The sequence below is a fragment of the Melanerpes formicivorus genome, unplaced genomic scaffold (genome assembly GCF_026170545.1).
Source record: "Melanerpes formicivorus ecotype bairdi unplaced genomic scaffold, bMelFor1.0.p_v2 SCAF_6, whole genome shotgun sequence".
NCBI lineage: Eukaryota > Metazoa > Chordata > Aves > Piciformes > Picidae > Melanerpes > Melanerpes formicivorus.
Window position 1 is genome coordinate 21585438 of NW_027142358.1, and position 12078 is coordinate 21597515.

The following is a 12078-nucleotide window of genomic DNA, read 5'->3' on the forward strand; positions in this document are numbered from 1 at the left end:
ATAGCTTGTGCAAGTTCACAGGTTTACTTGTAACTTAAAAACCCAATTGTCTAATGCATACAGCTAAATACAGACAACAGCTGAAATAACTGTACCTCTCCTGTTGAATACTGACAGGATATAAAAGTCCTGAAGAACTAAGGAAGCTGTTAAATATCATGCTTGAGAATTCATTTGGGCAAACTTCCATCCTGTGGAAAGAGTCCATCCTGTGTCCTTGAGTTATCTTAAACACAGAAGAATTGTAAGGCTAAAGCCTTGTGATGACAAAGATCTAACCTAAGATCCAGACTATTACCAGTTAGTTGCTATTAGCATCTGATTTTAATGTGGAATAGTAGTTAGGTTAACACAGCTGAGCACAGGAACAAAGTCATTTTGAAGTGGCCCTTCAGCACCAACATTCCAGAGTTGTTTCAGATCCAGTTATGTTTTTCTGTGGTTCAAAGTAACTGATGGCTATGATAGAGGCATGAAAAACCCTTTGGTGCCTCCACCGCAGAGTACAGCCACCAGTTCTTTAGAGCAGTTGTGAGTTTTCTTACTCAGTTTTACTAGTGAACTTAATGTACATGCTAAAGTGACATTGATGTGAAGATCAAATGAGAACGAAGTTAAGTAACAAAGATGTGATAGAAGGGGAGGAGAATAGCAAACCTCTTAATTGCTGGGTCAGGTATCAGAATGCTGAATCAAACCTTAAACCCCAGGTCTCAACCATTTACCGCTGCTGGTCAGCTGCTTGTAGGTATTCTCGCTGTGAGAATGAAGAAACCTGCTGTGATCCTGCATTTTGTGCCAATTTCTTTGGCTTGGAAAGCAAGAAAGCGGGGTCTGTTCATAAGTAATGCCTTGAAACCTGAGGAGTACAATGACTCATACAGCTCAGTTGACATCTTAAAAAAAAGGCAGCATGTTCAAAATGAGGTGCCTAATATGAGGCAGTTGTTTCTAACCCAAATGCTTTGCTTTACACTTAAATTAGGTTTGTGAATGCCTGGTTTGAGATAAGGTACAGACTGAATACTTTAGAGCTAAGATATTTGGAAATGTAAGCAAATATTAAATATTAAAACAGATGTCTGGTCAGTTCTTCTTGTCTTCATTTGCATTGCAAACACATTGCCTAGTGCTACAAATACAGGCCTTGCAGATTAAGAATTTAAGAGCTACATGGAGGATGGATGTATTCTGAGAAGACAGTACAAAAAGAAAACCTGTTCTGGGTATAAAAGCATACCCCAGCACTTCTAGCTTTGGGATCCTTATAAACCAGCCACAGGAGAAAATCACAAGGATTGAGAAGTCTTCACCTGTTTGTTGTCCAGGGGACTCACCTTAAGGTTCTTCAGAGATCCACAGTCATGAGGAAGAGGTATATGACATAAACTTTGGAAGTGGAACCTAAGTGAAGGAGACACTTTCTCTGCTAAACTTTGCAGCACACCACCAGCATAAGTGGAGATGGTTGTCTTCTGTCATTTGGGGCCAGATTAGCATTTGGTCATTAATTTAAATACTAACAATATTTTAAGACAGCCAAAGCACTAAACTATTATTATCCCAGAATCACAGCAGCATTCCAGTGCAATACTCTGCAGTGATTATAACTAGATTTCACATTCAATAGCTACAATTTTAGGACTAAAAAAAAAAAAAAAGGGGGAGGGAACAAAACTTTATGATTGATTTCATCCCATCACAGCAGACACTTTTCTTTTAAAGTATTATAGTTTATGGGCTCCTTTACTGAAAGCATTCATGAGAATGATAGTTGCATGCAAATTACCGCAATTTCCATGTTTTTCATATTAAAACTCCTTATATTTCCTATGGAACATAGATATAGTGCCATTTTCTTTTGACACAGGAAATCATTATATTTGGAAGACATAAGCATATACTCCTTGAGATAAATCCATAACAGTTCAGCTTAGCCTCATGGACTGACAGATTCCTTTGAGTGATGAGGGTATTAAGAGCCAATTTATAATATGCATTAGTTCTCTCATTGCATCTGTTTATTCTCAGTGTCACTTTCCATTTATGAAATAGCTGCAAGGATATTTCTGCTCTTAAAAAATCAGTACCAGCACCCACAGCCTTGTGGGAGACCCCACTATAAATAGCAATGAAATAAACAAACCATGATGCATACAGAATAGAACACAACATATAAGAAAGTTGCGATGTGCTGTCGGCTTCTAAATGATTATTAAAAACAAGCATGTAGATAACATAACTTTAAAAACATGATGCAAGAAAAATCCCTGGCAGAATATTTTAACATAGTAGTGTGCCTGAAAATTGCAAAAATATTCCATAAAGTTAAATCATGTGGTTCTAGAAGGACATTGAAAACGGTAACCTAACTTCACACAGGATTTTAAACAATCCACTTTCAGGTGTGAGGGTGTGAACTGCAAGTCAGAAGGATATAGGCTTTTTTCTCCCCATTTTGAGAGTTCATTGTTAGGTAATACATCATGTAATACACATATTTCTGGACCTAGTGTGGCAAAGACAAGTTTAACAAGAGCTGTCACACTTGTACTACTTAGACAAGTACAAGATGCATGCATTTAAAGGAACTTCATTGCCTAACGTACTGTCAAATAAGTCCTGCCTTATGAAAGTGCTTTTCACATGCCAGCTTTTCTAAACCAATTGCGTTTCCAATGGATCTACAGTTTATAGCCAGATCACAAATATTATCAAAGCAATCACCTTCCAAACTACGAGCCACATTTAGACTGATTTGCAGTGCCTTCGCTTAGCCAAGATGACTATTTCAATGAGCTGTGTTTTGAGGAACCACTCCTGTTTTTCAGCATTTACACAGGAAGACAAAAACATATTCCCTACCTACACCTGCATGGAGCCTTAAAGCAGATGAGGTGTCACAAAGCACAAAGTATGAATGAATGCAACAAAAGCAACAAAACTGAAGCTGTAGGGAAATCAAAGACTTTTTGACAAGCCACAAGTAACAGCAGATGTATTTCGCCCTGTGGCTCCTCCTGCTGCAAAGCAGTCTGCTTCTGGCTTCTCACAGCCAGAAATACTATGAAGTCTTCAAACTACTTGTAAGCACACAGTAGAAAAAAATCTGAGCTGGGCCCAGTGGTTGTTTACAACATCTGTACATTCTCTTTCAGCATACACAACTACAATGACTTTTACATTTCTTACCTGAAAAATGAAGGAAATTGTCCACTGCTGAAAAGATCCTCTGTTTATTCTTTCTCTTGCTTCCAGTTCTCACTGTTCCTTCTTTAGCAACTTGACTACTCCAATGTTTGTTTCTAGGCCAGACACTTGGTAACTGTGAAATTATAATAGAAATTTTCAGAGGTAAATTCCCATTCACTCTTTTCAATCCTTTCCAGGCTGTGTGCTTTTTCCTTAGAAAACCCCGGCATATTTATTGTTCTTACAGTAAGAGGCTAAGTTGCACATTCTTTAAATCAGGACATCTGCATCCTACTCTAAAAGCAAATATCTTCTGGCACATTGCCTTACTCTGGGCTCTTAAGACTGAAAGTACCTTTCATGGTTATGTCATTTTTAAAACAGAAACCCAAGTGCACAAACCAGCTCCTTGAATTTGTTACTGACAATTCAAGACTGTCTTTCTGTGAGCATTCTCTTACACTAGGCTTCTCATAGGACTGCTTAATTACCTACAGTGTGTGACTGATAGGCATTATTCATTAGCCAAAATATAGGGTTTAAAAAAAAATTGAAAAATCACAGCATCAGAAATGAATATTACTCATCAAAGAGTAGCACAGGACTTGCAGGACTTCTGGAGCTATATGCTATCCAAGAGAGCCAAGACAACTGCAAACTAAAGCACAATTGTCTCAGACCTGGTCACTAGTTGACTTTCTTCCTTTTGAGGAAGTAGGTCATGGGTTTTAAAGGGAATCATGACTTGTTTTGATAACCAGATGCTGACACTGCAGCATGTAAAGGCTAGGAAAGTCTAGAAGCTGCTCACTGTTAATGGAAATCATAAAGCTAGGCCCTTTGCTGGCTTCTAAGACGCAGTTTAAAGGTCCCACAAGGCTTCTTCTAAAAGAATGACCCTGATGTCTAGACTAACATTAGATTCTTCTATAAAATTCAGGCTATAATGTACAGAGCTGCATGAACTATTGCTGAGTACATAACGACTGAGTTAATTACCTATATAATCACTCCACCAGCAGCTAAATACCCTGAGATAGTCTTAATGGGAAAATCACTATTAAAAAAAAAAATTAAAAAATCAATTAAAATTTAGCCTAACCTAATTTTTATTTGACACCTCCAAAGAATCACAGAATCAGTTTGTTTGGAAAAGACCTCTAAGATCATCAAATTCAAACATTAACTCTACCAAGACTGCAGCTAAATAATGTCCCTGAGCACCACATCTCTACCTCCTGTGAGCACCTCCAGGAATGATAACCCAACCACCTCCCTGGGCAGCCTGCTTCAGTCTTTGAGAACCCCTCAGGGAAGGAATTTTTTCTAACATCCAACCTAAACTTCCCCTGGTACAACTAGAGTCCACCTTGTCTTGTCCTATCACTCATAATAAGGGAGAAGAGACCAACACGCACCTCACATCAACCTCCTTTCAGGTATGTTTGAGATGTTGTGACAGTCTTAATGAGATCTATTAAGAAACTGTCCTGGACAGAGCAACTGACCTCCACTACCTTGAGAAATACCCTAATATCCTGAGAAACAACTCTAAAATGCACACACACACTGTAAAAAAAATTAGTGTCTGTACCATTAAGGGACAGAAAATTAGTTCCTAAGGAGTTCATTCTGAAAGCTTCAAGTAGCTAGAATGTATCAGATTATATATGGAAAAATCCTTGGGACATTCACCACTATTCCAAAACTCTAAGCCAAGCTTCCGCTTCCCCTAATGTCAATGATAACTTCATACAAGTCCACGTCACAAAACTGCTGCATTAATAATGGTGGACCAAGACAAGGTCTGGACATGCTGATTGCTACCATAGCCCAGAGAAGGGTTAGATGGCAAAAGATTTTTATTTTTTATTATTTTTTTTTTTAAGAATATCAAACTCCAGTGTGTTTTACTAAGACACTGGAGGGTAGGCATACAAGAGACACTTGTGAAGGTTATGACACTTTTTTTCCCTTTATACTAGTTAGAGTAGGACTAAAAGAAGCAGGAGCTGCAGCACTAATTGATTCAGCCAGTGCATTTCCTATTAAACCTTAACATTAAGAATTCATAGGCAGAACCAGAAATAAACTGTGTGTGGGTGTGAAGGTATGTGTGATGGTAAAAAGCTAAGCCTGCATGAAATTATATTAACTTCAGCTGACTGGAAAGATCCCTAGTTAGTTTAGAAAACTGTTTTGGTTTGGTATTTTTGTTTTGTTATGGTGGGGTTTGGTTGGTGGGGTTTTGGTGGTGGTGGTGGTTTTGCTTTGCTTTGTTTTGGGTTGGTTTTTTGTTGGCTTACAAGAAAGCTGTTGTTAGACTATTTGGCTTTGTCATTACTGCTCTTGCTTTTAATCCAATGTCAGTTTATTGAACGCAACATTATGCCATTTCACATCACATATCTAATAGGATAATGTCAGAAAGGATAAAACCACACCATCTGAAAGACACCAGAATCACACTGTATTCATCATAAATTCTTCCTGGCAGACAGCAGAATTCCCCCATGATTTAATCCAGAATGCTCTCCCTTTGACTTTAACTTGACATGCTTTTTTGAGCCGTTAGTAGATTCAAATACCAGCTCATTAAACAAAGCTCGGACATGCCTTCAGAGTCCTGTTCTCCTATTTGTCTGCTGGAAAACAGCTAGGAAAGTTGGTAAGAATAGAAGAAATTACTGTAAATTATACTAGTATATTAGGAAGGGGATATTTTTATATACACACACACACACACATACACGCGCACATAGAATCATAGAATTAATAAGGTTGTAAGAGACCTCAAGGATCATCAAGTCCAACCTGTCACCCAAGACCTCACATACACTAGAATCCTCAAAGGAAAGTCCGTTCTCATTTAACTAGCCCAAATACCAAAAGTATCAAGATCTTGGGGATGTGCCACAGAAAATACGCTGATCATACAATCCAAACCTACCATAGATAACAATCTACAAATGGAAGTGTTTCCCTAGGATTCAGAGATCAGAAGGAGCATTAATTCTACTTTTCTAGTCAGGAAAAATCAAAACCAAATTTCCTGTCAGACCACTGTAGCAAAACCAAGTCAAAGCTCACTACTCTCTGAACCACATCTGATCTATACAACCATATTGTGGCACTGGATGGAAGACTTAAGACTTTATCTTCCCTTGTATGGAACTGATTTGCACTGGAAGGGTGGTTCAGGTTTTATGAATCTCTCAGTCAGGAGATAAATAGAATTACTTTATCTCACAGAAGACTAAAAAAATTGAGATCACCTGCAAACATAGGAAAAAAGTAAGGCATATTCCTTGTCCAGAGAATGTGACGGAAAATTTTGCTGCTTTCATTCATATATTAACCCAAATAATGTGTTTATCATTTTACTCTACTGAAGTGTCTCCAAGTGTTTATCCTTGGCCTTAAAAATCTCAGGCTGGTATTTCTGAATTATTATTCTGAATTATCTTATAAGTAAGAGAGATATTTTCTCTCTCTGCCTTACTGCAAACATACTGTGCCTCTGATAAAAATTGTTCATTTCTTTCTTACATTCCAGAAAAAAATAATAAAAATAATAGTTAAAAATCAAAGATAGCTACATAAAAGTGTTTGTAAACTGTGCAGCAATTAAAAATGCTGTCAAAACATTTTGAAGAGTCTAAAATAAAAAAAAAAGGTTTTATTCATAGAATTTTTACATTAAAAAAAATGAAGTTTAGAGAGAAAATAATTCTTTCAAAATCCATTTTCCCCAGTTTCTACTTATAATGTCTCCACATAAATTTAGCACTCTATTTCCATTTTCTTTCCCAAGGGAAAGAATACAGAGAAGGATTTTTCATTCTTGACTGGTTTATCCATCATTAAAGAACACAATAAGCACAATAACTTTCCAAGCATAGTTACTTCCCTTTGACTCCAAGTTCAACCTCAACAGTCTCTCAGCACTCCACATGATTTCAGTCAGTATAAAGAAAAATATAAGGATGTGTTGCTCACATATCCATGTAACATGCTGTTCTGCTCCAAATATACTTTGTATATTTCCTTTGGAGTTTATAGCAAATAAAAATCCCAAAAGTACATCACAGTATCACAGTTTAAGTTAGGTTGGAAAGGACCTCGAGGATCATCGAGTCCAACCTATCAACACAGACCCCATGACTAGACCATGGCACCAAGTGCCACGTCCAATCTCCTCTTGAACACCTCCAGGGATGGTGACTCAACCACCTCCCTGGGCAGCACATTCCAATGACGAATGACTCGCTCGGTGAAGAACTTCCTCCTCACCTCTAGTCTAAACCTCCCCTGGCACAGCTTGAGACTATGTCCCCTTGTTCTGGTGCTGGTTGCCTGGGAGAAGAGACCAACCCCTTCCCGGCCACAACCACCCCTCCTGACAATTACATTCATTTTTGTTCCCTACTGAAAAGACCTAAATTCAGGCATAGAAACAACTGTTTAATTCTCTTGCCTTAATGACATCTCAGTCTTAAATGAGCAAAGTAATTAAAAGAATACTTTCAAAGTATTTAATATATTTGAGTGGCTTATTCTAATACATAATGATACCCTTCCTCTGTCCATTTTATCACATAAAGGATGTCAAAATAGCCAAAGATTATGAATACTGAGAATTTATAAAATCAGGAACATAAACTCTACCTCACTGGTGTTCAGCTCCCCAGTTAAAATTATTGTTACAGCAGCTGAGGAAGTTGACAGTAATGTGAAGCAAATGAACAACACCAAAAATATCGCTGAAAATTCAGTCACTCACTATCCAAGTGCATTGTATCCCTTCTCTTCCATGCAGAGAAATTCACTTGGTCCTTCCAGCAGAACACTGAAAAGTGCACAAACCTTGACTGTCTCTGTGAACTCCTTATCTACCAAACTGTACAGTTCATCTTGTCTTTTATGGAGTGTGTTATGGAAAACGTAAGGTATCTCTAGTGTCTATTTCTCCTGCTGTACTAAAGGAGATAGGTGGTTTTATACCATAAACTGCTGTCTGAATCTGATGATATAATCTCACACTTTGCTTTCAGTGATGGCATCACAGTGAGTGTTGCACTCCCATGAATTTTATCTCACTTCATCTGTCTATGTGGAGTTCCACATTTCTTCAGCAGTCTTGGCTTGTTTTGTTTGCAGTTCTCCTTTAATGAATAGCATGTAACAAACCTCAGCACCCACTGGTTCAGTCATACCAACATCACTGTGAAAATCTCTCAGCACCATTTCACAAAATGGTACCCTGTCACACTCAGAAGCTGTTGGCAGGGAGCCAACTATAACCTTAATTCTTCTGTTCCTACTCAGAACTAATCACTACTATTCTTTGTCTCTCTAGTATTCAGGGCAGACACCACTGAATGGAGGGTCACATGTTCCTGCTTATTCTACACTTATTTACACAAAGGTACAAACTGCCACACCTTTGGAGGTCACTTCAAAACCAAACCATTACATAATTCTGATTCTACGATCTTGCGGCCTTGCACAGTCCCTGCAGCATCTATACCACCTGCCTGCTGTGGGAAGCTTTGGTGTGGCAGAATGAGCGAGCACAACTGGACTCTGGATCTGCTTTTGTCTTTCATCGTTCATTATTGTTCTGAAGCAGAATGTTTATTACAAATAAGCATTACAGAAAATGTATTCTGTATCACCAAAACATTAAGGAAATCTCAATGGAAAGTTGTATTGTCTCCATTCCTTCTCTTATTGCTTTCTTCTTCAGCCAACCAGACAGACAAACAACCTTCCATTGCTGTCTTGTCTTTGAGCCCTCTCCTGGCTCAAATGTTGTTGAATGTTAGGAAGAAGTTCTATACAGAAAGAGTGATTGCACTATGGAATGGGCTGCCCGGGGAGGTGGTGGAGTCGCCGTCATTGAAGGTGTTCAGGAGGAGACTTGATGGGGTGCTTGGTGCCATGGGTTAGCTGTTTGGGTGGGTTGGATTGGTTGATGGGTTGGACACGATGATCTTGAAGGTCTCTTCCAACCTGGTTTGGTTTATTCTATTCTAATAAAGGTTTATTCTATTCTAAATATGCCTCTTGTGAAAAGGCCTTAGAGCAGTGCTGCAGCCCTACATCCTCTGCTTTTCCTGTGTTTCCAGAGCTGACCCTAGGAGTTTCTGCACAATCTCATTAGCTAGATTCTCCATGTGGAAAGTAGGAAAGTTTTGTGGGTCAAGGAAGAACAGAGTTCGAAACTCTCACATGAACAGCGTAAAAGTTCAACTTACTTGTTCTTGGCTCTCTCCTACCCCTGTTCAGTAAGTTTACTTCAGTGTAAAAGGAGTATAATAGAGAGTGAAATATAAATGCATTTGCTATCTCATGTCATCAGTGGTACATGTAAATCTTCCTCAACAGTGGGAAGGCAGTGAGCCCTTATTTCCCTTCCCTGCACGTTTTCTATTTTTTATTTTTCACAACTAGAGCCTGAAGGGAGTCTTGGGGACTTCTTCATTCAAGACTGCTGCTGACTGATAACAATACTGTCTGTAGTATCACCACGACCCTTCTTTGGAGTTACAACTGAGGGAGTTCTGCATTCTCACAATGTGACTTCAAGGCATAATGCAAGAGTGACTGCTGTGCTGTGAACTAGTTTACATTTCACTGTGGAAGTACAGATCCATAAGGTAAAGCTGGAAACCAGTTGCAATACAAGCATATTAAGAAAGCCCCATTATAACTGATTAAACAGGAACAGCTGGATTCATTAATTCTCTGCACCAACATAAAGATTAATTTACCCACCTGCTGGATAACCAGCTCCGAAGTGCACACAAAGACTGGTAAATTATCTTCTCCAATGTTTCTAGTTTCAAATTACAAGCTGGCATTGCTACCATCTCTGTTCTGACAATGCTGCCTTGCTGAGATGGCCAGCACAGTACTTGCATAGCCTAATAGGTTTCATCTTGAGACCAGCAATTGTAACAGCACTTTGTCTTCCATCTTCACTCAGTGACAACTTCCATAAATCTGTTTATTTTCTGTTCTCTCCTAGTCTGCTTTCTAACTTTCAAATCCACTTTCCCCTACTTACTTCAGAAGGTCAAAACAAAGACTCTTAACATGTATTGCCACTAGCTACCTCTACTCCAAACAACAGCAGTACAAGACTTTTTTTATTTGCTCATTTGTGTGCTAGACCTCTTTCTTTTGACTTCCATGGAGCAAACAGACCAATTCTAAGAGCAGCCTGTTTACTGAACTGAATGCTGGGTGAAATGGGCACAGTTCTGTGTACAGAAGGATGAAAAGAATTGGCCATAACTGAACCAGCTATTTCAGAAATGAAGGCAGCACTAACAATAACTATTATAGCAAGAAGCAAGCCCACTGCATTTCGAAGAGATTGGTGGCTATTCCTATACAGTGTCTCATCTAAGCCATGCCCAAACCCCACACCCATGGAGGCCAGGAGTAGAAAGCTTCTGTGAACACAGCCCTTTGTTTTGCTAGATTATTATCAGCCCCTGAAATCATCTTACTGCCCTTGCTCTAGAGCGACGTGATGCCCATCAACTTAACCAGGCAAAAAGCAGCATTGAAGGGATGGAGAGCACAGGTCAACAGAGGGTAGCAAAAGGCAGTTAAATTAGAAGGGGTTTAGCTAACTGAAGTGGGATGAGAAGAGCACACACTCAAGGGATATTAGCAGGGAGGCAAACTGAAACACGAGATGAAAGGCCACATTTGGAGGCAAGGTGAGATAAATAAGGGACAGGATGAGACTTGGAGCAAACAGCAGACGAGCAGTGGGAAGGAACAATACTGAAGTAATATTCCAAACTCTGCAAGATCCTGGTTCTGACATCATCCAGTGCATCCCAGTCACCACAGAAAGAGGACAGTCATGTCTTGCTGCTATGTGTTTCTAGTGCTTGCTTTAGAGGAGAATAGGGAGGGAAAGTAGCATTAGGGAAAGAAGAGGGAGTAATATATAAAGGATATGAAGCAGCAGACAGTGTAGCAATTGCTTCAACCAAAGGTAACAGAAAATATATAGTGTTTTGTTTGTTAAAATGAGATCATACCAAGTTTCCCATTTACTTGGCTATTATTTTTTTGCACATGTGTACTTTTTTTAATGTAACCCCATCCACAAAAAGTCATGTTCTGTCATTAATGCACAGAAACTAAGCAGAGGCTCTGTAACAGAGGTCATTTGGGTTTAAAATAAATGAAGTGCCACATAATCACATACTGCTGATTAAAAGCAGTGTCTGGAGAAATGCCTCATATTTTTCTGACAATTTTTTCATTACTGGAGAAAACCTTTTGTGAACTGGGATTATGCCAGTTCTAGGGTCTGTCATCCAGGTCCCCAGTATCAGTAGGCTCCTGTGACATGAGGAACAAGGACAACACTTTGTGATTAATTCCAACAACTCTATATTGCAGCCGCCTGCCTTAGAGGTGGCTTAGTCTCAAGAGACTTGCTGCCTAACTTTCCCACTGATCCCACTCAGATCATAGAATGGTTTGAAAAGGATCTTAAATATCATGTGTTCCAATCCCCTGCCATGGGCAGGGACACCTTCGATTAGCCAGAGACTGCACAAAGCCCCAGCCACCCTGGTGCTGAACACTTCCAGAGAAAGGGCATCCACAACTTCTCTAGGCAACTTATTCCAGCATCTGACCACTCTTGCTGTAAAAAAATTTCTTCATAATATCTGTAGGAAAATCTTCCATCTTTCAGTTTAAAACTGTTACCCCTCATCTTGTCACTATGTGCCCCTCTTCTGCTTTCCTGTAGACCTCCTTTAGGTACTGGATGCCTGCTATGAGGTGTCCCCAGAGCCATCTTTTCTCCAGGGTAAACACCTGCAACTCTCTCAACTTAACTTCATA

At 39.2% G+C, this 12078-nt stretch overlaps 1 long non-coding RNA gene across 1 annotated transcript in view; it reads right to left on the reverse strand.

Annotated features, from left to right (window-relative positions):
- LOC137441977 (uncharacterized) overlaps positions 1-3322 on the reverse strand; it is a 319127-nt gene extending 315805 nt beyond the window's left edge. The window contains exon 1 of the long non-coding RNA XR_010987552.1: positions 3193-3322. This is a non-coding gene — a long non-coding RNA (uncharacterized lncRNA). The remainder of the gene's footprint in view (positions 1-3192) is intronic.
- Between the last annotated feature and the right edge of the window lie 8756 nt (positions 3323-12078).